This window comes from Zalophus californianus, chromosome 14 (assembly GCF_009762305.2).
Source record: "Zalophus californianus isolate mZalCal1 chromosome 14, mZalCal1.pri.v2, whole genome shotgun sequence".
NCBI lineage: Eukaryota > Metazoa > Chordata > Mammalia > Carnivora > Otariidae > Zalophus > Zalophus californianus.
Window position 1 is genome coordinate 55907657 of NC_045608.1, and position 24536 is coordinate 55932192.

At 38.2% G+C, this 24536-nt stretch overlaps 1 protein-coding gene and 1 long non-coding RNA gene across 34 annotated transcripts in view; one reads left to right on the forward strand and one right to left on the reverse strand.

The window, feature by feature from the left end:
- The window catches only part of LOC113912594, a 33145-nt gene extending 13661 nt beyond the window's left edge, over positions 1-19484 (reverse strand). Inside the window, exons 1-2 of one of the 2 annotated variants that reach the window (XR_003516896.2) lie at positions 19354-19481; positions 9246-9377 (exon numbers count right to left, since the gene is read on the reverse strand). This is a non-coding gene — a long non-coding RNA (uncharacterized LOC113912594). Of the gene's footprint in view, positions 1-9245; positions 9378-19353 lie in introns of both variants that reach the window. The other variant, XR_003516897.2, reaches the window with a different exon arrangement.
- Positions 1-24536, forward strand: part of DTNA (dystrobrevin alpha) — a 340156-nt gene that overhangs the window by 77405 nt on the left and 238215 nt on the right. For 10 of the 32 annotated variants that reach the window (XM_027575989.2, XM_027575996.2, XM_027575988.2 and 7 more), the window contains exon 1: positions 19682-19988. The exons of 2 other annotated variants lie outside the window; for them this stretch is intronic. The gene's annotated coding sequence lies outside the window, so the exon portion shown is untranslated. Of the gene's footprint in view, positions 1-19531; positions 19625-19680; positions 19989-24536 lie in introns of those variants that run through there. 20 more of the 32 variants (XM_027576002.2, XM_027576006.2, XM_027576003.2 and 17 more) reach the window with 10 other exon arrangements.

Below are 24536 nucleotides of genomic sequence, written 5' to 3' on the forward strand. Positions count from 1 at the left end.
ATTGAATCTAGCCCACTGGGAGATTATGTCACGTTCATGAATGTACACACAAGCTGTCATACATCTAGACGTGTGTTAGTTTGTGAAGACATGAGCACAACTCAAGGGAAAGCAGAGAAGAAGCTGCACCTGTGAGAGAGGAGATGATTATTGCACTATACTCCCAAAGAAATGCTGGAGAATGATCTGCAGCAAAAGTGAAAGATTGGTCGTAGGAAAGAAAGGGAGTACTTGTCCTTGGAAACAGGAAAGGAGTGACCCAATAAAGAAAAGGGGAACCTTTCAGGTATAAGTGACCCAATAAAGATTCCCCTTTTCTTTAAAAGGGGAACCTTTCGAGTTAGAAGAAATCATGTTGGATGGCATCTATTTGAAGTCAAGGATGGGACTTCAGTTTTGAGAAGAATAGGAAAAGATACATCTGATTCAAATGCATACCTTATTTGTCAGGGTTTTCCAGAGAAACTAAACCAATATAGGATGTGTATACATACATAGATTTTTTTTAAGGAATCAACTCACAGGATTATGGAGACTGGCAAGTGCAAAATTTGCTGGGTGGGCTAGCAGGCTCGAGACTCAGGAAGAATGGATATTGCAATTCAAGTCCAAAGGTTGTGTCCTGTTCATAGAAGGTCCGTCTTTATTCTATGAAGGCCTTCAGCTGATGAGAGGAGCCTCACCCACATTCTCAAGGACAATCTGCTTTATTCAGAGTCTGCCAATTTAAATGTAAATCTTGTTCACACACAAAAAAAAATCTTCATAGAAATATCTAAAATAATATTTGGCCAAAGATCTGGGCACTGTGGCCCAGTCAAGTTGACATATAAAATTCACCATCACACATATGTTCCCTCCACTGCCTAACTCCATGTTCTTTAAGAATCAGTTCTCCCATCTTCTCAGAAAGCCTTCTTGTATGTTCATCCTCAGGTGGGAGCTTACATCCCCGAACTAAAGTCCCAGACCATACTTTTTTAATGCCTCCCACTGGAATCTAGTTCCTGAGCATGGGGATTTTTTTCCACTTCTGTATCTTCAGCATCTCACATGTCACCAGCTATATCTTAAGCACTGAATAAAAGGTTGACAAATATCTTTCAGTTTTACTACACTGTGAACTCACTGAAAACAGGGACAGTCTTAAAATACATTTTATACCCAATACATAGCACAATTTAAGGGCTCAACAAATGCTCATTGAAGGAATCAATGGATAAGTCACTTACCAAATGTTTACTGTATTTTTCCTTGTCTCTGATTACTTGGATTTTATTCCAATATTGAAAAGAATTTTTCTGGAGAATTCTGAAGAATTTACACAGAGTTGCATTGCATTGCATTGCATTATACTAGCAGCTAGGATTACAGGTCAGAAACTGCTGGTGTAGGAATCAGACATCAACAATTTTTAAAGTCCTGTAGGTGATCCCAGTGTTTGGGAATCCCTGTACTAGATACAGTTAAACGAGGGAAGATGCTCAGGAAGGTTAAGAATAGACGGAGCCTCTGTGGAAGGCAAGGCCATATGGGGACACCAGGAAAGAGGCTTTGGCAGGCTCCGGAGGAAGAGTGAAGGACACCCACAGAGAAGAGAGGAGTACTGAAGAGAAAGTTATGGGGTGTTTCATAAACACTCTGAATATTTACCATGTACCAGGCACCACGCTAAGTGCTTTCCATGGATTGCCCCTTGCCTTTATAACAGCGCTGCAAAGTATACTATGTTATGTTCTTTTTCCAGATGAGGAAATTGAGATTTATATAATTTAATTAAGTTCCCTGATACCTCCCATCAAGTGAACAGAACAGCAACATTTCAAGCCCATGATTATCTAACTGCAACGTTTATGTTCTCTCCACCACACCAGGGGTCCTCAACCCTAACTGCACAGTAGAAGCACCCAAATTTATGCCCCACTTAAGATCTGTTATAGGAGGATCCCTGGGTAAGAGGCCAAGCACCTATATTTTCTTTTAAATCCACTATGTTTCTAAAGTACTGCCACATAGAAAACCACTACCACCAACACCATAGATTCTCCTTTGTTTTGCCAACCTTCACACTGTGGGCTCAAAGGTGCTTTCATCCAGAAACAGAGACTTGACTCAATCAGTTTATAAATGGCCTGCCCCCAATTCAGATAAGGGAGGCTGAATGGTTACACATTTACCAGGTAATTCGAGATGCTCTTAATAGGTGTCCACTTTGATGTTAACAAGAGTTTTATCCCGTTGTTACTTTGAGTTAATAAAAGAATTACACCATGCTGAGTCTCTGACTTTCCACAAAGGGTCTGCTCAGTGCCACTCTGCCTTTGTGTGTTTTATAACACAACTGATGCTTTATACATCCTACCTCATTCCAAAAATAGTTAGGTAATGCTGGGTGTCACACACACACACACACACACACACACACACACACACACACACATACACACATACACACACACACCACAAATGAATCAGGCCATGGTAAATGTCATGAAGCAATTGTTAAATTTTATATCAGATTTTCTTCTATTAATTTTGGGAATACCCATCTCATTTTTCTTTGTATTATAAAAGCTTACAGCTAATGTCCATGATCACTAACTTCATGTGAAATAAAACGCATTTGTGCAAGCTCCTGAAATCATATCCAAAATTCAGTCAGATATGTATGCAGAACACTAACCTGATAAATTTATTATCAATCCCAATAAGAAAGATTAGGGAGCAAAAACTATTTTTGATAATATAGAGCAGATATTTATTATAATATCAATTTTTGGTAATATAGTGCAGAAGTTCTCTACCCTGGCTTCACATTAGAATCTAGGGGGAATTTTTAAGCAAAAAGAGGCTCAGAACCCACCCTCAGAGATTGACTAGACTGATAGAATTGGTCCACTTTGGTCCGGATCTTGTTATTATGAAAGCTCTCTAGGTGATTCAAATCTGCTGTTTTTCTTACCACCCCCAGACCTTCCACTGTTGTAAAAGATGGGCATAAATGAGAATATTCTGATTCACATAATTACTCTCAATGATGGTGATGATGATGATGATGATAGGAACTCTAATTGAATTTGCTATGTGCTAAGCAACTTTTCCAAGTGTTTTATATATAGTAACTCATTCAGTACACACAGTAGCTATTTTATGAGAGAAATATTATTATCATCTTTTTGCAGGTGAAAACCAGGTGTAGAGAGATTAAGTAACTCAGTGTGGGACTTGGCAAAGGTAGAATATGAATTCAGAGTCTGCTCTAGCACCCCGTACTCTTACAGCCTCAAGTGAGATTATGAAATAACTTAGATTATGTCACCCTATCTCTCCCTCTCATCAGGTTCTCTTTCCTCCTTTTTGATTTTTTCCAGGGTCTAACCTGGTGCAGAGTCACCCATTATTAGGTGATAAGGAAAAGAAGATTTCTCCCCACTGATCTAACTCCCCACTAATCTAAGTCCCCACACCCATAGTATTTGCTTTGCAATAGAACAGCACCAAGTCTTCAAGATCCAAGGAATTACTGCTAGGTGTTTAATCTGTTTTGAAAAAGGAAACCTCTTTATTTCTCAAGACAAGGGAAACATTTAGAGCGTTAGAATCAGGCAGATAATATGATCAGATGTATGTACCTTTATTTATTAATCCTAATAACCTGAGTAATTTAATCTGATACTCAGTTTCTTCATCTGTTAAATGGAACTAATAATGCCTAAATGATAGCATGTCAAGGATTAGATAGAATATCATACATAAAGTCCTCTGCCATAGTAGGCACTCTAGCACACATGGGTTGCCTTCCTTTTGACCCTGTTCTCATTCCACATATACAGTTAGCTTTGCACATAGCAGCTTTTGCTCAGCTTCTACATTTCTGCTTTCCTTTACTCCTTTAACCTCTGTGTTGAGAAGGCTGTATGGGGCAGCCAAAGCTGTGCATGAAAGAGGTCTGCCAGGTAAAGTAGTAGCTACCTATAGAAGTTTAGGGCTCTGATTAAATATATCAGGAACAGAAATGTCTCGTAAAACCTTATAACTGCCACTCCTCCACTCCCAATCCACCTAAACGCCCAAATTTCCCACCTTCAAATATCACTGAGGAACTGTGAGAAGAGACTACATTTGTCTAAAGAAGGCATAGGTCACCTTATTCTGTTTACACATGACTGCCTGTTGGCACTCACATGTGCCATCCCACGAATGTGCATGATGAGAGCAGGCAAAGGACGAAGAAGGCAGATTCATTTTTTTAAACAAATAAAATCTTACTTGAGCACACTTCCACTATAGTCTTAAACTATAGAAAAGAAAGTTTTTGGCAAACTGAAAAAGGCTTTAAAGTTTCAAGTGTGCCCAGTTGCTCTACTGTTCAGGAAAAAATGCTTGTTTTTCTTCATGTTATGGTGTTCTGGTTAATCAAGTCATACTTCTACTACTTAAAGAGTACAATAAAATGGAAGTCATTCTTGTCCGTAATTATCTGACTCTTCAAGGGGCATGGCTGGTACTTCTATGTGCCATGGAGTTTTTCTCCTCTCTCTCAACTCTTTCCTCCCTGTATAGTTAACTTCCTATGAGGTTTATTTCGTTTTCTTGATACAGTTCCATTGTTGGTTTCTTGTCAAGCATTTACCCTCATTTTCAATCTTTGCATTTTCTGATTCTAAAGATGCTTTGAAGAGTATTAACATAATATGCAAGCTTTTATCTTCCCTAGCTAAATGCTACATATATGATTAATTTTTTCAAAAGTTTTAAGGAAGCATTTGCTTCCTTAAAGGAAGGGCATACTTGTGTCTTCAAAGCTTCCCATCTAAGTGGCCTCTAAGATCTGACCCTTTTATTATATCCAGCTCCTAGGGGCCACCATCTATGTCATCTCCAAGGGTAGCAAACAAATATATCATCATCAACAAGCATTCAGACTCTGAATCTGACAATCCTTCTTATGTAGAGATTTTTCCAAACATACCTTTGCATTTCCGCCTTTTTCCCCCTCCTGTCCATTGAGTTCACTCATTCTTTCCATCCCTTACTTTCATATGAAAGTAGTTTTAAACTTTCCTAAAGATTGGAAATTTTATCAAAACTTTTCTTCAACAATATCTACAGTTATGTTTTACTCTTCTGACATAAAATTTAAGATTATTATGGTTTAAGTCACTTGGGATTAGATGGATTCCAATGTATCCTTCAATGACTGTACTGTATTCTTCTTGTAATATCAACCATCACCTCATCTGGTTCTGGATAGATTTCTTCCCTTCACTTTTTTTCTATAAGTCTATTTTAATCTCAAAAAGTGAGACCTGTTCCATTTTAAAATATCTACCTTCATACGCAGCATTTCATGTAGCTTCATTTCAAACCTGGCCTCCAACAGAGAGGTGTCCAGTGCCTCATACTCATTCTTAAAATGCCAGATTCTGTCATAAATTTTAACTTTTTCTTTCATCTAGGACAGATAATATTCCATTCAGCTCTTTAGCTCTATGCTTATAAAGCAAGATTTTAGCTATAGAAAATTCAGTGATAGCTGCCCATGCCACTATCTCCCGGGAAAATCTCAGAGTCCTGAACCTGGACTCACACCTGCAGGTGTAGCATTCACAGCATTGCACATGCCCTCCAGGATAAGCCTGTGGTGGTAAAGCTGTGTGCCTGTTAGGGTGGCCTCTGTGGCACATTCAGAAGTTGCTAGAGCCCTATTGGTCACAACAGACTGCAGGGAAGCCACACTCCACTCAGAACCAAGTCAGCAACTCACAGTCAAGATCAACCAGTAGGGAGGGAGTCAAGAATGTGGACACGTTTCCTCTCATTTTTGTCTCATCATGGAACACAAATAAAGTAGTGATATTTATATGACCTCCAGGGAAGATGAGTGAGGATGTTTATGGACTCACGCCATCTGAAAACCATAAGTAAACAGTCCATGATTTGTCATACCTGTGAACCTTCCAAGATTGCTGGCTGTCAGGAAACTCCCCTGTCCATGTTTTGTGCTAAGACTTCTCTGTATCAGGCTTCCGGGTTACAGTCCCAGAGATGCATTCTGCCCTGATAAGTCTCCCCCAAACACAGCCTACTTCAGTTTATTGTTGGTAAGTAAAAGTATGTGTGCATGTTGGGATAAAGAACCTTCAAAGGGTTTTTGCTTGCCTTTAAATAATGATTGTAGATTTGTCTTTTCTCCCTTTAATTCTGTCAATTTTTCCTCCATGTATTTTAAAGCTGTTTTTCGTTGTATGTCATCTTTATGAGTTGTTCCTTTTATTACTATGAAATGCCCCTCCTGATACCTAATACATCTTGTCTTATAGTCTGATGGGTTCAATGTGTTTTCATATAGACACACCCACATTTTTATGGTGTATCTTTTTGTACTCTTACTTTCAACAAATCTGTGTGTTCATATTTAAAGTGTATTTCTTTTAAAAAAACATATAGTTTGGTAGTGCTTTTCTATTCAGTTTGACAACAGAGTGATTATTATATTACATTTAATGTAATGTTAGGTTTAAGTCTACCATCTTGGTATTTGTTTTCAGTTTGATTCATCTGTTCCCTGTTCTTGTGTTCCTCATTTTTTGCCTTCTTTTGAGTTAATTAAATCTCTTACTGTTCCATTTTATCCCCTGTATTGATTGTTTTCACTATACCTTAGTGAAATGTTTTCCCCCCAGTGGTTGTATCTTGAAATTATACAATATGCATCTTTAACTTAACATTGTCTCTTTCAAATAATATTACTAAAAGAACAGTCTTAAGAACCTTACAAAATTATAATTCCATTTGTTCACTTGCTATTCTTTGTTTCCTTTTTGTCTTATGTTTTATTTACTCATAGGTAAATGAGTAGGTACTCATAGGTAAATATATATTATTATTTTCTGTTAAATAGTCATTAGCTTCTGTAGATAGATAGATAGATAGATAGATAGATAGATAGATAGATAGATAATTTTTTAAAAGGTCTTTAATACTTATCCAGATGTTTATCTATTTATCCATTCTACTACTTCTCATTCCTGTGTGTAGATCCAGGCTTCCATCAGGAATAATTTCCCTTCACCTTGAAAAATTTCCTTTCTCATCTCTTATAGTGCATATCTGCTGAAAATGAATGCTTTCAACTTTTGCCTGTTTTATTTTACTCTCACATTGAAAGATATTTTTGCTGAACAGTGAAGGGTTCTTAAATGTTAACAGGTACTTTCCTTCAGCACTCTGCAGTTACTATGTTGTCTTATGGCAAACCAATGATTTAGATGAAAAGTCAGACATTCTCAAAATTGTTTCCTATATATGATGTCTTTTTCTCTCATTGCTTTTAAGATTTACTCTTTTATCTTCATTCTTAAGCAGTTTAGTTATAAAATGCCTCACTGTGTTTTTGTTATTATTGGTTTTATGTTTGTTTGTTTCTTTGTTGTTACACTTTTCCTATTTGGGTTTCAGTTAGCTTTTCTCACGCATGGGTTGAAATCCTTCAATTCTGGAAAACACTCACCTCTTCAAATATGTCTTCTGCCCCATTCTCTCTTTCATAGCCTTCTGGGCCTTCAATTATACATACATTAGACCATCGATATTGTGTTGCAATCACAGATTTTCTGTTCTATTTTCTTTACTCTTTTTTTCCCTTTGTGTTTCAATTTGGATGATTTTATTGACCTGTCTTAAATTTTACTGATCCTCTCTTTTGCTGGATTCGGTCTACTCTTCAACCCACTAAATGAATCTTGTGTTTGTGGTACCGTAATTTTCATTTTTATCATTTCCATTTGGTTCTCTCTCTCTTTTTTATAAAGATTTATTTATTTATTTGAGAAAGAGAGAGAGCAGGAAAAGGGGCAGAGAGAGAGTGAGACAAGCAGACTCCCTGCTGAGCAGGGAGCCTGACTCGGAACTTGATCCCAGGAGCCTGAGACCACGACCTGAGCTGAAATAAGAGTCAGATGTTCAACTGACTGAGCCACCCAGGCGCCCCTCCATTTAGTTCTTTCTTACTGTACCTATATCTCTGCTGAAATTCCCCAACTGTTAATGCATGCTCCCTACTTTTCCCATTATATATTTTAACATATTTATCATAGCTTTCCTTTTTTTTTCTTAAATATTTTATTTATTTGAGGGAGAGAATGAGAGAGAGAGAGAGCACATGAGAGGGGGGAGGGTCAGAGGGAGAAGCAGACTCCCTGCTTGAGCAGGGAGCCTGATGCGGGACTGGATCCTGGGACATAGCTTTCCTTTTAATCTTTGTCTGCTAAGTTCAACATCTGGGCCATCCGTAGGTCTGCTTCTGTTGCTTGTTTTTTATTTTTATTAGGGGGGCACATTTTTCTGCTTCTTCACATGTTCCATAATTTTTTTATTGTGTATCAGCCTTCACGGTTTTCATAGCAGTAAATAATATTTATTCCCAGAAAAGGGATCATTTCTTCCTCAGTCAGTCCATTAATGTATAGAGAAGGAGGTGGAAAAGGGGATTGAAATAATCTAATATGTATACTAGATCTGAACCCAGCTTTACTATTGCTTTAGTTATATTCAGCTCACCACTGACTTTGGATGTATCGGGGGAGGAAATAGGACTTTCCCTTTAGCTAGACTGAACTTGGAAATGCTCCAGAGATGTCTTCATGCCTAGTCTAACAGCCGACATTTATGAACCACAGGAAATCTCTCCCTCTTTCACACTCCATTCCCCAACTGTCCAGATCTAAAGACTTCTCTCTCCACCATGTTGCCCTGACCTCCAGCCATTGGAGAGCTGCTGCAGTGAATGGAATGAAGATTTTTTTGACAAAGTAGATCTTTGTCAGCTCTCCTGCCCTGCCCTAGCCTGTCTCAACTACCCCCAAACACTCAGTGAAAGCCTACAGGAAATAGTTGTCAGGCAAATACAGATTCTATGGTTGGGCTGCCTCAAAATTCTAATCTATGATACCAGCCCACTTGTAGCTGTTAAAAGTTTGTTAACAGTTGGGCTGGTTATTCTTCCACTATCCTCAACTTCCTCCTAGGGGCTGAGGGTGCTCCTCTTCTCACTGTGTCCCTAGGAGTGATAAAAACTATAGAATTCTTCTATCCAAGGAAAGGTTAATCCCATTTTGGAAGTTAATTTATCCAGGTTTCTTTGGGTTTTCAACTCTTTGGTGGGTTATTTCATACCCACTGCATCCACCTCCCCACAAAAAAATCATCCTTCCACCATTCCTAAGTATTTAAGGCATGCATACCAGAGGCAGGTCCACCTTGAAAAGACAGACCTGGAAGCAGTCTCAAGGTCTCTTGGCAGAGAACTGCTGGGTCCAAAGCACCCAAAGCACTCTGTAGAAGGGGATCACTCATTCTTCTTCTAACTCATAGATCTGTGGGGAAAGACACAGACAGAGAAGGACTTGAGCTGCAAGGACTTCTGTAGTGTGAGACCCAGGGCAGGGCCTTCCCCCATCTCTTGGCTAGGTTTAAAGGCAGTACTGATGATAACATAGTGTTTTGGAGATAGGTGGGAAAACTTCATAGAGAGAGGGCAAATGTGGAAGGCAAATAAAGGATGCTAAGGATGACCTTTGACTCTTTTCCTAGGGCCAACTCTTATAGCTGTAGAGATAATAGAATGTATATATCTCCTCTCTAAGAATAGAAGGTAGCTTCAATATTGATGGGATACTCTAAAAGAAACAGGCTACAATATATCTTCTAGAAGGCTAATGTCTCTAGATGGCCATATTATAAGGAGCAAAACTAGTGCATAGAATGATTCAAGACAGAGATTGCCTCAAATAACAAAATACACAAATTTGACTCATATGAGAATGTCTATGACAACTCAACAGAGAAATGACATCACTGTTAGATTTTACATTGCCTTCCAACCAAAAGCAAACACAAAATGAATCCTGATATCATTTTAAGATAAGTTTCTTGTCCTGGCTGGGCTATGGTTTAATTGGTAGTTTAAGCAGAACTTCAGTTACAAACAAAATTTATTTTCACTTTTTAAGATAATAGTTTTTGCATATGAAGGAATTATTTATAATTTGTATGTTCCTATATTTAATTCCACAGATATATGATGAAAGTATTAATGTAAGAGACCACAACCTATGTTAGAATAAAAAGATAACTTTATTTCAATTAAATCTTATACTTCACCATTTCTGATGTAGATAATTGTATACTTTGGTGGAATTTAGTTTTCATTTTAGCAATGTATATTTCATTTAGCACTGTTGCTTCCCCCCACATACACACACCAGTGCGAATTTGTTAGGATCACTTCAGAGAGGTTGGAGAATTTGTTCCCTTTTTAAAGCAGTGCTGAAGAGTGAAGACAGAGAATTGCAGTTGAAATGGCGGATGGAATACATACTTAATTTCACCCTCTCCCTCCCAAAGCCACCCTATACTGACAGTAAACAAAAGATACTAACCGGAATAAAGAAAATGGGAGAGCATAGAACAGCAGAGAGCTGTTGACATATGTTTTGGAAAATGGCAAGGGAATGGATTAAGTGGTACTTGATTTAGCTGAGCAGAGATGTGGAAACCCAGGTGCCTGTAGAGGAGAGGCCAACAAGATGCAAATGGGAACTCCCTAGAGAACCTGGGTAAGCACAAGGAGTGAAGGCAAACAGGATCGCAGAAGCTAGGGGTGAGATGTGGAGCTGAAAACAGGACTTGGTTAAGATTCTTAACAGCTGGACTCCCAAATCCCTTCTGCAACATGTGCAGCCTGGCAGCTACCCTTCCTCCATCCCTGCAGGAGACAAGAGGTGGGGTGCCTTATTCTCTGGAGTGACTTAACTACAGAGGCTATAAACCCAGCAATCTTGGAAAGAGTGGCAGGTGGGGGTCAGGTGTAATACTAAAATCTGTTAGATTAAGTCGAAATCTGCATGGTCAATAGTAATAAACTCACCTCCCTTTCAAACCTTCTTACCTAGCTTTGCTCCAGGATGCTGACAACCGGCTTGTCCCTCCCAGATAGCACACTGGAAGAGGGGCTTCTCTGGAAGATCTGACTACCTAGGTGGGGAGAAATCTAGTTACCCTTGACCGTGTTTCATTAAAGGCTCAACTTTGTCTAATCCCCTTACATTAACATCCTAACACTCATAATACATTGTGTAAGCAGATAACTAGGGAATACCAGATATGGTGGAAGGTTTCTAACATAAAAGAGACCAAAGCAAACAAATAAGAAATTGAAGGAAACAAAGACTGCAGGGAAGAAATGAAAGCTTAAAAAATGCATATTCTCATAGATACTCGAAAAGAAATTGTGTCCATGAACCAAAACATGGTGTTTTTAAAAAGGAATGATTAGAGACAAATAGAATTCTTAGAAATTAAACATGTTAGCAGAAATAGAATATTCAACAAAAGAGAGATGTGGTATTACTCCAGAGAGGAGGTGACAGGAAGATTGTGGAAGAGAACAGATAATAAAATTAGAGACTCGGTTTAAGGGGTCCAACATCCCACTAAAAGGAGTTTAGTTTCAGAATAAGATAACAGAGGAAATAGAGTTCAGAAATCACTTAAGAAATATAATAAAATTTTCCCAGAATTAGAAGATATGAGTATAATCCCTCGAGCTGCAAACACAATCATTTGGGGTGGGGAGGGGAGTCCCACACCAAAGTTTACTGTCATGAGATATTAGAACACCAGGGATAAAGAAGAAATAATAAGGGTGTGTTGGTGGCACAGTCAGTTAAGCGACCAACTCTAGGTTTCAGCTGAGGTCATGATCTCAGGGTAGAGATCGAGTTCCCCTGTGTCAGGCTCCATGCTCAGCTTGGAGTCGGCTTGAGATTCTCTCTCCTGATCCTTCTGCCCCTCCTTGCTCATTCTCTTTCTCTCTCTCTCTCTAAATAAATAAATAAATCTTTAAAAAAAAGAAGAAATAATAAATGGATCAGGAACAGAATGACCTCTTGAAAACTAAAAGACAGTGAAGAAATTCCTTGAGATTTCTGGAGGAAATGTATTTCTAAACAATGAATTCTGTATCTAGTCAAGTTAGCAATAAGTGGAAGAAAGAATAAAGATATTTTCAAGCATTCAAGTTCTCCAAAAATTTATTTGCCCTAAGTGTCTTTCTCAGGAAGCTTCAAGGGGCAGTCCCAGGATGGCAGCTCAGGAGTGCTGTTGCCACAGTAAGGACCTCAGGGTGGGGCTGGGCCCTAAAAAATACAGTTGCCATAATTGTGTATATGAAGAGGAATGTTACATATTTAATGAGGAGTTTGAAAAAAATGTAATGATGGGCAAATAAAAGTTAAGCACACAAAAATATGACACAACTACCAATGTCAGAGAAAAAACAACTGAGTAAAGGAAAGGAAATGGAGTCATAAATCCCATGTGGTTTACATGTGAACAATACATGCATAGCCAAGGTAATGTAAACACTGATTAGTGCTTCACCTAGAATTGTTTTGTATCTAAATTGGAAGGATTAAGGAAAGGAAAGTGTGTGTGTGTGTGTGTGTGTGTGTGTGTCTGTGTGTGTGAATGAGAAAGAGGGAGGCAGGGAGGGAGAGAGAGATTAAAAGCACACCTGCTGGAGGAAGTGGTATTAAAGAGGGCACATTCTGCATAGAGCACTGGGTGTTATACACTAACAATGAATCATGGAACACTACATCAAAAACTAATGATGTAATGTATGGTCATTAACATAACATAATAATAGAAAAAAAATTTTAAAAAAAGAACTAAAGATAAGAATTTAGTAGGAGACCAATAGATAATATCAACATTGGAAAAAATTTAAAAAGCATATGAGAGTATCGAGTATCATTTAGGAATATGGAGTGATTGTCATAATTAACAGTTAAGAGTTGAAAGTGGTTGCCTCTGGGATTTACAGATGGGAAGGGGTAGGGATGGGATGGGACATTCTTTTAAGCTCTATCAATCTACATGGCTTTTAAAAATATGTGCACGAATTTTTTTAAATATATGAAAGTTACATTTAAAAAAACTGAATGCAATAAGTACTAGAGCTCAGTGGCTTTCAAGCTGTGCTTCCCAGGTTCATGGATGTTTCTGCAGGGACTGCTTTACAGAAGAGGGAGCTGGGTCAGCCTCCCACATGAGTCTCTGCTAAAGGAGCGCTCTGCCTTGTCATTGTTAAGTTTCCCGTGAACTAATTCCTTTGAACAAAGGGTTCCATAGAAAACACCACCACCAACAACAAACAAGTTTGAAAAGCACTGATTAGCCATGTGCATATCTGGAGAAAAAACTGCTCCCAGACAAATAAGCTGAATATAATAACTATCAGACTTGATCCAGTCTCCCTATCCCTTGTCATTTCCTTTTACTGCACAAAACAGAATTGTCCCATTTCTAACTCTTGATAAATCTCAAGAAGCTTGGAGTAGAACCAGTTTGTTAGTGTTTCAAATATGGGCCAGACTTATGATTATGAAATTTTGCACAGGTTTGAAATGATATTAAGTACATGCTTGTTTCGCTCCCAAACCAAATTGTACCCTCACTTCCTTAGAGGCATCAAGTATGACATACGTTGCCAGAGTTCAAATAAGTGCTACAGTAGGGGTATCTTTCTATCCCAAGGATGACTTTGGACATTCTAGTTTTGTCTAGGGAAGGATATGTTTATGATTGTACTCTAAGGGCTCCTGGGTGGCTCAGTTGGTTAAGCATCTGCCTTCAGCTCAGGTCATGATCCCAGGGTCCTGGGATCAAGTCCCATGTCGGGCTCTCTGCTCAGTGGGGAATCTGCTTCTCCCTCTCACTCTCCCTCTGTGCTTTCCCTCTCTCTCTCTTTCAAATAAATAAATAAAATAGTGTTTAAAAAAAGAATATAGAAGATCAAAGTTGCATTTAAAAAAAATGATTGCACTCTAATTAGGGTTGATTTTGGCCCCTCAAAAGAAAAATACCCCTACCCTAACCTTAAAGAAAAAGATACAAATAAAATATTTTTTGACAGTTTAATTTTATTTTATTATGTTATGTTAATCACCATACATTACATTATTAGTTTTTAATGTAGTGTTCCATGATTCATTGTTTGTGTATAACACCCAGTGCTCCATTCAATCCGTGCCCTCTTTAATACCCATCACCAGGCTAACCCATCCCCCACCCCATCCCTCTAGAACCCTCAGTTTGTTTCTCAGAGTCCATAATCTCTCATGGTCCATCTCCCCCTCCGATTTTCCCCCCTTCAATAAAATCTTTATTTTTAACACAGAAGATAATCTTTTGTAAACATGGAGTATTGGTTGTTTCCTGGGCTATCGAGCCTCCCAAAAACAAAACGTCCTTATCTTGGTGAATTTAATTTAAGGAAAAATCATATCCTGAAACAGATACTACTAAGAAAGCTATTCCCTCAGTCAACCAGTATCTATCTCTCCCCCTCCCCACCCCATATACACAGTGTGAAGTGTTGTTGTACCTCATCTGTGGATTTCCATTATTCCTCAATCTAACATAACTAAAAGTATCTTTGAAAAATAACTACACATAATTTTATATAAGGAAAACATATAATACAGACTTATTCATTTTATATATCTTATATATTCTACATATTTTACATGCATATCTCATTTGAGGTTGGTAACAACTCTGAAATACGTATTATTATTCTCATTGTAAAGATGAGGAAATAGTAGCCCTTGGAGTTTGACCTGTCCCAGGTTGTATGGCTGCCAGGTGTAAAGGCAAAAGAAATCCATGTTTTTGGAGTATCTGTCTACTTGGGCCAAACACCTCTTCATGAATAAAAAGTCTTATCTTTGTCAAAAGCATACATACAACATAAAAAATTCCAGATTACAAAAATAGAATGATGAACTCATCCTGGTTTGCTGGGGATTTTCCTGGTTTTAGCACTGAAAATCCTGCATACTAGGAAATCCCTGTTTCAGTAAAATTGGGATAGTTGGTCACTTTACATATAGAGCTCGTCTCAGGAGACTGTGATAGATACCCATCCTGGGAACAGAGAGAGATACAGGAAACGAAATACAAGTAGAGGAAACTGATCAAAAAAGTTTATTTAGAAAAGGATGGGATGATTTCTTACCCATTCCAAAGAAAACAATTTTAGCAACCACAATAATACAACAAAACAATTAGCATTGACTTAGAAGTGTGGTGTCCTTTCCCCCCAGAAAATATTTAAAGTGAACTTTGTGTCCTAAAAAAAAAAAAAAGTTTATGTAACCAAATATATCTGTAGATTTAAGATCCATGTCCATGTCATGACATGTCCAAAAGACACACAAATTTCACACTACCAGATCTTGAAAAGTAAAGACCTAACTTAGGTGTTTCATGAGAAGAAATCACAAAATACAAAGCCAGATGTCCTAAGGCCAGACATCCTAAACCTACCCTCTAAACTTTGCTCTCCTCCGTCTACCTCATCAAAGTAGCTGCTCCCTAGTCCGGCTTACAGTCTGGCACCTGCTTCTAGTGCACCAGGTTCTATTCCCTGCTCCCTTCCTTTGTTCTCACTGGTTCCTTTAAGATCACTCTTTTCTTTGGATATTTTCCCCCCATACCCTCTTAAAATTAACGTAAGCCCCCTTCAGCTTCATCTGTGTCTCTTTCCACATTGAAGAGCCTCCTCATTCCCCTTCCATTCCCCCTCCAAACAATCCACCTGCCATTCTACAGACCCAGAGAAGAGAAATAGAGATGCCTCTTCAAAGGCCAGAAGGAGAATGAGAATGAGGAAAAGCTGCAATTATTCTAGTTTGAATATTTTGTGTGTGTGTGTGTGTGTGTGTGTGTGTGTGTGTGTGTGTACCCAGAAATCATTTCTATAGGATTCCTGCTAGTCTTTACCTTTCCTTCTAATGCCTACAGAAGTTCTAACATAGTAGAAAATCATGGTGCATGTACGTTTATATGCCATGATTTTTAACCTAAGCGTTAGCCCATGTCCTTCTGTTGTCATCAAAAGTATCATTGTTCCCAGTTGCTCTACCAAATAGGATGCTATCATTAGTATATTTATACATATGGCCCTTTCCATAATTAGGGCTATTTTCATACCATATGTATTCAAAATGAGTGCCCATTTCATCCAATTTTTAAATTGAATGGCATTTAATAACATTATACATAACATACTGCTGTTTTGAATCCCTTCCATATCTGTTGTTAGAGCCTCCATTTTTTGATGTTTTTTAACGTATAGTTTTCTGTTTTTTCCTGGGCAGTGTCTATTTTAATTGCTTTCAAAGAACTGCAGTTTGGATTTATTAATTGTTCCTTGGCGGGGGGGAACTATTCACCACTCCCCCCACCCAAAAAATGTATTTTTGTATGGTGTCTTAGTCCATTCAGGCTGCTATAACAATATACCATTGACTGGGTGACTTATAAACAACAGGAACTTATTTCTCACAGTCTGAAAGCTGGAAGTCCAATATCAAGACACTAACAAATTCAGTAGGTGAGGGCCTAATTCCCAGTTCACAGAGGGCCACCTTTTTGCTGTGTTCTCACGTGGTATAAGGGACAAAGGAGCTCTCTGGAGGTCTTGCTTGAAGGGCACTAATCCCATTAATGAGGGTACCACCCTCAGGACCTAATCAACTTCCAAAGACCCCACTTACTAATGCCATCACATTGCAGATTATGTTTCAATATATGGATTTTTTTTGGGGGGGACACAAATATTCAACATTTAGCAAGTAGTATATATCTATTTTTAAATATATTATATGCAAAAGACCAAAAAATCATCTGCAAAACCATCCTCCTGAGAATATTACCTATGCTAGTCTCTTAAGGATGTCAGTAAGGAAAAAATAACAGGGACCACTTGATTTTCAATGACCAGATTTTTCATACACATGGATGTCTTACAGATCAACCATAAATCTGAGTTTGAACACCTTACTCACCCCTGTATGGAGCCTGCTACCAGCATTTGCCATCCACAGAACTGTGCTAATACAGACCATTTCTGGAGAATGGAGCACAGATTAACTGCTTGTTCATGATAAATCAAGGGTATTTGATTTGCCTGTTACATGCCCAGTTTTCTTTGGAAGCAAGCCCTGGAAGCTATTTTTCTGATCAAATCCTAACTCTCATGTTAGTGCTTATGAAAGAGAAAAATAACATTTACTCAAGATAAAGACCGAAGTCTAACAATTGTAAATCTTATCAATTACCTTGTGAAGGTTAGGGGGAAAGAAAAGAAGAAAAAAAATTCCCATTGTGCTCACTCAACCTTGAGGTTGGACTAATGCAGACTGTTCTAGAATTCCCATGATTGCCACAGATGAAAACATAAGGGGAGATAAAGTTGGTAACCCAAGGAGATATCTGATTGATAAATGTTACACTATAAGGAATGGCTAGTAACAATTCAAAAAGAAAATGATTACAATTCACTAGCTAATATGAAATATTAGAAGGACCTAACATTTCCTTTTTTCCTCTATTTTTCTTAGAAGCCAGCAAGCTCAACAGGAATGATCTTAGCAGTATTTTCCATGTTGGTATTTAGAACTAATCGCTCACGCAGACACAAAATTTATGATTTTTTTTTCTTCAGTAAAGGGACTCAGTACCTAATATAACTTCCATATAATCTTTTGGTTAATGGCTTGAAAAGAGAAAATTTTTTCCCCAAACCATTAAGATAGATATACAGCGAGCCAATATATAACAATTTTCCAGAAGTTAAAATATATACTTTTACATAAACAGTTCTTCAGTTTCAAAAAATATTTCTTGAGCATCAGTCACATGCTAGTGTTCACTCAGAGATACGACAGGGGCGAATCGCATGGCTCAATGTGAACCAGATGGCCTACCACCAACCCCATCCTCTTGCTCTAGTTCACGTGTGTTTTGACACCATCCATTAGCCTTGGGGAGGATTGTTTTGATAGAGGGAAGAAGACACACAGGGACAGGGACATGTGCTCCCTGGTGAGTGATTATTCTTTTCTATTTATTTATGAAGGAATCTGGATATGCCTATCTATCAGCACTGCACATAGCTTGAATGTCCCTAAGACCATCAACTTTGGGAACAAGAATAAGGAAAGTTTCTTCCTCCTCTACCAACTTCTTTGAATTTTTTTTAAAGGACATCTAGTAACGGGTTAAGGAGTGAGCAAGCTGGTAGGATGCCAATCGATATTGGGCATCAGAATATCACCAAAGTAAATTAGTAACATACTGCCAGTTAATCAAGTGTTCCCTCGTGGTTTCCTAACGGTCTTGTTCAGATGTGGTACAAAACCACCTGGAAGAGAAAATGTTAAACCAACCACAAACAAACAAAGTGAAAGCCTTCTTTTTGGAGTCAGCCTTTTGCTGTTGAATATTTCTGAGATGTGTGTACAAGTTGCAGGGAGCAGCTGCGGCCACACCACTACCCTGAGCCCAGCCAGCTGACAGTTGCCCAGAGTTGGCAGCCACAGCCAGATGAAATTTGGAAAGCCAAAATGCCTGGGGTTGTGGTTTGTCTGATTGCTGAAATGATAAACACTTTCTCGGGCCTTTCAAGAAGTTGTCTGGTCCATAAAATGGCATACAATAAATTCACTCTTTTAAACATGGAGAGGTAAGTTATTTGCTGCAACAGCAAAACTTTTGGCCCCAGTGGCCACTACGTAAATATTAAACACAAGTTTATGAGTAGTGATTTGAAGGGACTGTATGTTATTAATCCTTGTCTGATCCTGTTTGAGGAAATGTATCTTTTTCTCATTTCCATTCACTCAGTTTTTGTTTGTTCACACATGTGTGTATGTGTGTTTGTGTGTATGTGTGTGTGTCTATGTATGTGTGTGTTTGTGGGTGTGTCTGTGTGTGTATGTGTGTGTTTGTGTGTGTGTCTGTGTGTATGTGTGTGTGTGTGTCTGGGTGTGTGTGTGTGTAATCCTCACCAGTTTGCAAGACAGTCCTGGAAAAGAAGACTTGACAGGGAGATAGAAGTGTTTTTTGCACCCTCTTCTCCTGCTGTCTGCAATATAAAATATAGGATAATTGAAATCAGTTTTTCCACAATTCTTATGAACAAGGTTTTCTCTCACAGAAAAGCCGCGGAATTGAACAGCTGCGCTCCAGAATACTGTCAAGCAGGCAGCATGACTGTTTCTTCCCCCAGTGGGGTCCCAGCTCATTGACTAATAAGGAAATTCAACTTTTAACACAAGATTTGCCATTTCACTTTTTTACTGCATGTGTAGCCATTTTGGGTAAAATTATATGTGAATATTAAAACTTAAATGCTGTGTGACATCAAAGATATCTGTAATGCCCCCAAATAATCGCTCCATTCTCCTTGAAGTTAAGAAAAAAATCCAGGAAACTTACTTGTTCATATTATGTGTACCTGGGGAAGTTTTTCCTGCAGAGCAACAGAACAAAACTTGAGCTGCCTTGCCTTCTGCTTCCAGGAATGCCAATCAGAGAACATTCTTTTTCAGACAGCCAAGTTTGGAAGTCAGTTGGTTTCTGGCAGTAAGAAGCAGGGAGCGGACGGCAGGGGGGAAAGCACAGTGAGTCCTCAGGCTGAGCTGAAGTTTCCAAGTGTTTCCGTAATAGCCATCAATGAAAGCATCTCCTTTTACCCACACAGAGACAGGTAAAAAGACAGCGGAGTAAATGGGCATTAGATGGAGCAGCAGCGGAAGCTCAGTCAGAGGAAGGAGGCGGGTGGAGGGAGGGCGTTTGAAAGCCTGCCATTGGTGAGCTTACCAAAGGCATCTGCCAGTGGGACTTCAATGGAATGTGAAACCAAATCATTTTCAAGTTAAAGATAGACACAGTATACACCAGGATCTAGAAGCTGGATTTTAAACTCCTATCGCTCCCTAGAATTTGAGAGAGTTCTGTTATGATCTCTGTAGTAATTAACAATTTGGCCAAAGTTGGTTTTCAAGTGACTGTGCTAAGAATTCATGTATGGTCTGGATGTCCTGGAACGAAAAGGATTTAGGAGCTCTAGGGTAAGTGAAAAGATTGGCTTTAAGGCGCATCGCTTCTCTGGGAAGGTTAACGTTGAATTTTTCTTTGTATCCGTGTAAATGAAAAAATGATCATGAAGATTTTCCAGTACTGTAACTTTCTTACCTTTCTTGAGATATTTGGCATTTTACAAGTTATGCGGCAGAAAGAGAGTGTTTCAGCTTAGTTTTGAAATTTACTTTGCATGTCTATCACTTCAGTTTTGCTTTATTAGCCTTACATTTTCCTCCCTTAATTCCTTAAACACGCTGCCATTATTGAATTACAATGTCAGTGGTTCTATGTCACTACACCCACTGAATGTCACTGGGTTTTCGATGCCATTGGTTGCAACTGTCTTATTGTGAGATGGAGGGATTTCCTTGCATGGCACAGTGACCCTTCCTAATTTAAAAAATGAAAAAGGAAAATAAATAAAAGAAGGGAAAAAGAGATGGTCTAAAGGTGGGATGAAGTGTATAAGGAGCCTTTATAAGATAATCTGTTTTTTTTAATGAGAAAAAAAATAGGCAGTTTTCCATTGAAGAGAACAATTTATTAATAGAAGTTATTTTTTGATGTTGCCTCATTAATTCCAAGCAGGTTGCCTTCCTCCAAAAAGCTGATATTTGCTAAGTGAATGGAGGCGTTCTGATTATGTGAAGCTTGAGAGTGGAGGAGGGAGAGTTGTCTTATTTGCTATTACCATGCTGTGTTTTAAGGATTTCAAACTTTTTTCTTTAAAAGAAAGAATGACAAACTTCAGTTCTCTTCATGTTTTGACCATGTATAGGTTTTGTTTCTTATTTTGTCGAATGACCTATCAGCTCTGCTCTTAGAGACAGCTTTCCCAAACTTGCACAGCATTCCTTCTGAGTAAATACTGTCCATAATAGTCACAGAGGACATGGTGTGAATTGGAAATTCTACTTTATATGGGGAAAATAAATCTGCTGACGTTCTTATTACAGTGCGGGGCTGAACAGTTGTTAAATGGAACTGGCTGGGTTTTGCTCTGTCAAATAGACCAGATTCTAATGAACTAAGTCGGCTACATGAAGTACAAACAATGAATGACTTAACACGGATCTTTCAGTTTTGATAAGAATAAATAATACGCTGTGTTATGCTTCTAAAATGAAAAATGAGCATTGTATGGAGAGAGTCACTTGATTTTACAACTACAAAATGATCTAGCAAGACCGAAACCAAATGTGAAGTTGGCAGGGCTCAGTTTTGACGTCCCCACCCTCCTTTCTCTGCCCCCTTTACCTCTCCCCTTCCAGTCTTCCTTATCCGTCCGGACCCCTGATGAATATCACTGCTCAGTACCCTTTTTTTCTTGCAGTCAAAACCTATCTTCCAGAAAGTTGCTGTGAATTTTCACTTCATTTCTCTACAAGCGGATGGTACCTTTGTAAATTTTCCCCAGTGACATTGACTCCTGTTCCCCTTGCTTCACCCAGCTAAGTCCTGATCTGTTGATAGGAGTGAGCCTGGCACAAATCGTAGGTGTTTCCAAGAAATTTGTGAGTGCAAGCATATATGCGCTCACCATATACATGTGAACACACACAAACACACTTCCAGGTGACTTACTCAACCAATATATTTCTGATTGAATTATACATATAAATAAAATTATATCAGGCTTTTCAGTATGGGGTTTTGTTTTTGTTTTCAGTGTGTCAAAAGAAAACCAAAAAAGAGCACAAAATTTTAAATTCTAAAAAATGTAAGAATTTTAAACCATGAGGTCAAATAGTGTTGACAAGAAGGACGAATATTTCTCTACTGCTATCATGTCACTCATAGTTTCTAGTCCCCTGCTGAAATTTGTCAAGCTTGGACTTTATTTTTTTGAATATAGTACATGTAGTTTTATAATATATGTCTGCTAATTCTAATATCTCAAGCGTTACTAGATTTGACTGCCAGTTTTACTCATGGTGTCTTCTTTTCTTGGTTGCTTAGATATCTTTGACTATCTGTTGGAAATGTATTTTAAAAATCACTTGTAAGAATAAATTGAGACCTAGTGGTGATGATGTTTTCCTCCAGAGGGGACTTTGGTTTGCTTATGGCAGGCACCTGTGGGCAATATCAGACCAGAATTTTCTTTGTCAAAGTGCAACACCCAAGTTTCCTAAATGACCCCTGTGTAAGAAACAAGGCTGCAAATCTGTGTGAGGAATTGTTTTTGGGGGGGTTCACTCCTACCCTGAAGGAAGATATGGCCTTTTGAGATTCCCAAGTTAAACTTGTGTTAGTTTATTCATGCCCTCACCTGAGCACCGTGGGCTTTGACATTCCCACAAAACCCATAAGGCTACCCAAAGTGCAGCTGGTTTCACAGAATTTTGTTCCCTATACTCATATGCCCAAAGGCCCAAGCTTTCAAAGATAAGCTGCCTCTCTTGAGTTCTGGTCTTCCAAATTTCTGTGTGTCAAAACCTCACCCTCTTAGTAGCTCTTTGCTGTTTCAATATTTTAAAAATCTTTAGTTAGTGAGAGTGTCAGTCCAAATTATTTCATTACTGTTACCAGAAAAGTAAATTCGCCCTACTACTTGTATAGTCATTTTTTTAATATACTCGTGCTAGAGAAGGTGTTAGGCAGTCTGCTAACATCATTGATGATTTGGGGTAGTTTTTCTGATTTTTAGTTTGAGTTGTGGCCTTTTGGAGAAATTTGCAAATGCATGGAGGATTCATGTTTCCCAACCTTATCTAAGCTGTCAACAATACTTAACAGTCCTTTTATTTGTCCCTAGCTGCCCCTTTCCTTAGTCATCTCTTCAGTCTCTCTAATCCACCCCACCACCATCACTGACAGCTGTTGACCTTGACTCCTCTCACTTTCTCTTGGCCTTTATCCAAGTATCTCCACATTTTAAAAATTATCTTAAATACATTCCTTCCTTTCCATTCTCTTTGCAACTGCTCTATTTCAGTTCTTCATCATCTCACTTGGGTATTCCTATGGTCTCCCAGTTGTTCTCCTGCCTCTAGGGTCTACTCCCCAACACATCTCCCACCCTGGGACCAACACACCTATCTTCTCAAACTCATAGACACGAATGGATTGACCCTTTACTTAAAAATCCCTAGTAGCTCACCATTCTCTTCAAAATAAATTCCTTAGTATGTCTTAAAGGCCCTATCACAAAGCTTCAACCTATTTGTCTAACACCATCTCCACTACTTCACTGGTTATCACCAATACTTTAATTGCGCATAATTTCTGCCTCCAGAATATTCCATACACTCTTATATCTCTGTGCTAGTCTACCTACCTGCCCCACCCCCACCCCGAATACCCATTATTCATCTCCTTTGTGGATAAATCCTACTTCTTCAAGGTTGACCTCGTAAGTCACCTTCCCTGAATTTTCTTTACTTATATAGCTCACCCACTATTCTGGGAACCTCTGATGGCAGGGACTGCATCTTGCTCATTTTTGTATTCTCAGTAACTGACACATAGAAACCAGTCAGTTTAAGTTTAAGGAAATGAACAGACAACTATTATGAGGAAGTTTTTTCTCAACAATTCCTTATTCATTTTATTCTTTTTCATTCTAAGCATCATTATTCTTTTGACCTTAGATTCTTTTTCTGGAATCATGATCATTAATTCTCCTCTATATCAAGTAGAGTCAGTTAAAAATGCATGTATTTGTTTGGTTATTGCTATTTTGTGGGGAGGAGTCCATCTCTTTCCATTTTTGGCAAATGAGACTCTATAACATCATTGTGATGAAGACAGAGATCATAGGAAGTTTAAGTATAAATTACCTGTATATTGTCAGAGAGATTCACAATAACAAGGAAAGTCACAGAGTTGGAAAACTGACATGTTTCAACAAATCTAGCCCACACTGCTGGGTAACACAATGGAAAAAGTCAACCTGACACAACTAGATCAAAATAATCTCACTGCACACAGCCTGAATCTGAACATCGGAAAACACTGGATTGTTTTTCAGATCACAGTGTGGTGCTAGAAGGGAAGCAGTTGATTGCCTATGTGATATGACATTGTGACCCTAAATTTAAAGGTGGCTGAAAATTTTCATTTGAAAACTTTAAGGATTTAAATGTTAATCTCATTTTGCTATGCTGAATTTAAACAATAACAACAACACTGCATTTAATTATTAAAAATTGAATATAGTTGGTGGGAACCAGAAAGAAAGGAAATACAGCTTATTACTCTCAGGATGTTCAACTAATTTCATATTCCTCAGATCATTTGTAAATTTGTCACACATTTATTATATGTTTTTGACATGCCAACACCTGAGATTTAGAAAAATAAGAAACTTGGTTGATATTTTTTCTTATACAGGGCTTTCCTACCTCCACAAAGGAAAAAGCCCTAATATGGATGGAGTCAGAAAATGTTTTAAAATAAATAAATAAATAAATAAATAAATAAATAAATATTATTTTAAATAAAAATCTTTGAATCTAATCAATGTTCAAAGTCAATATCTAGATGAGAACCCAGATTTCTCTATAACAAAATATGAAAATATCATATTTTCA